The following is a 1,931-nucleotide window of genomic DNA, read 5'->3' as shown; positions in this document are numbered from 1 at the left end:
TCTCATTTTTTGTGAATGTTCTTAAAGAAAATATTAGAAGTTTGACTGATATATATGGAATAACTTCAGATATTTTTAGGATTTTTTGGAAGATTTTTACTTGCTTTTTGAAAATATTTACAAGAATTTTCTTGCCAAATTTGGGGGATTTTTTAAAAAATAAAACTCTTAAGGGAAACTTTTAAAGAATTATTGGAATTTTCTTCCTGAAGGTTTTGCAAATTTGCTAAAAAATTTCCCCAAAATGTTCAAAATGTGGACATCAGAAGTTTCACTGTGAAAATATTTTTTTTTTTCACATTTTCAAACTTTAATACGGGTCAATTTTGACCCACAGGACGACACGAGGGTTAAAGCCACTCAGAGAATCGGTGCAGATGTGTCCAGAGGTTGCTGCTGCCAGTCATTTGCACTGATGTGTTTTAGTCTCAAACCAACGAGCTGCTGGCGTTCATCTGCAGGCCCACATGCTGCCACCTTCACTCTAAAGCAGTCATTGTGAATTATCCTCCACCTCCACGACACGCCGCAAGTTTACAGAGCGACCGTAAAACATCAGCGCTAATGTTCAGCAGCTGGCCGCGGTTAAATCCCAGTTTACAGTTTACAGGCCGCTGTTCTCTGGATAAATGGATCTCAGTCTGAGGAGGAAATCAGCGTTTCAGATAAAAACCTGTTGTATTTATTGTTGTTTTTATCTCAAGTTACTCGTTATATACGCATTATTTCAACCAAATGATTTTATTTGCCTGTTTTAAAGTGCAGGAGTATCGTTTCTCAGAACACAAGACCTCAGGTAAGTCTTAAATCTCCTGTTGTCCTCATTTATGGGCACAAAAAATATTGTTCCTTTGTCTGAAAAAAATCTAAAAATTCAGCAAAAAATTCCCCAAATAAAAAAAAAAATTTGCAAAATCTTCAGGAAGAAAATTCCAAAAATTTCTTGAAAGTTTCCCTTAAAAGTTTTATATAAAAATAAATAAATAAATAAAAAGTTTGGCAAAAAATAAAAATTCAAAAAATAAAATAATAAAAATTGTAAATATTTTCAAAAAATGAGTGAAAATCTTCCTCAAAAAACCCTAAAAATATCTAAAGTGATTCCATATATATCAGTAAAACTTCTAATATTTTCTTTAAGAACATTCACAAAAAAATCAACCAAAATCCAACGAATTTTGCTGGGTTTTGGTTGATTTTTTTCTGAATGTTCGTAAAGAAACATTAGTTTTTGCATTACTTTTTTTTTCTGCCAAAAAAATTTCAAAAATTTCCCAAAAATGTTGAATTGGATTTTGGTTGATTTTTTTGTGAATGTTCTTAAGAAACATTTTTAACATTTCTTTTTTTCCACCAAAAATTGTTCAAAGATTTCCCAAAAATGTTGAAAATGTGGACATCAGAAGTTTCCCTGTGAAAATATAATTTTTTCCCCACATTTTCAAACTTTAAAATGGGTCAATTGTGACCCGCAGGACGACACGAGGGTTAAGAACACTTGAAATTTCCATGCTGTAGGTTACTGCAGTTTTTTGCGGCCCAATGGCAGCCTTAAACCTGCAATCGACGTCTGGGGAGTCAGATCAACATTCTAAAGCAGTTTTTAAAGCCGTCCTGACAAAGATGTTGGATGATTTTCTCCAAAAACAGTGAATTCAAACAGTCTTCATCTGAGCTGAAGAGATGGAAGCTGTTGGGAATAAATGCAGATTTGCAGCCCGTTGACAACAACACGGCAGCGACCTCTCCACAGTGGAGGTGTTTTCTCTGCAGATGGTGTTCAGAGCAACCAGCGGCCCCTCGGAGGATGTGAGGGACGTGGGAAGTCAAGATGTTCTCCGAGGACCAACGGGGAACTCCTGCTGGAGGAGATATTAACCACAGCCAGGGATTCATCTGCTCGTAGGAGGCTGTTTGAAGCTGGCGGTTAA

This window comes from Amphiprion ocellaris, chromosome 13, assembly GCF_022539595.1.
Source record: "Amphiprion ocellaris isolate individual 3 ecotype Okinawa chromosome 13, ASM2253959v1, whole genome shotgun sequence".
In the NCBI taxonomy this organism is placed as follows: domain Eukaryota; kingdom Metazoa; phylum Chordata; class Actinopteri; family Pomacentridae; genus Amphiprion; species Amphiprion ocellaris.
This window is presented reverse-complemented; position numbering follows the sequence as displayed.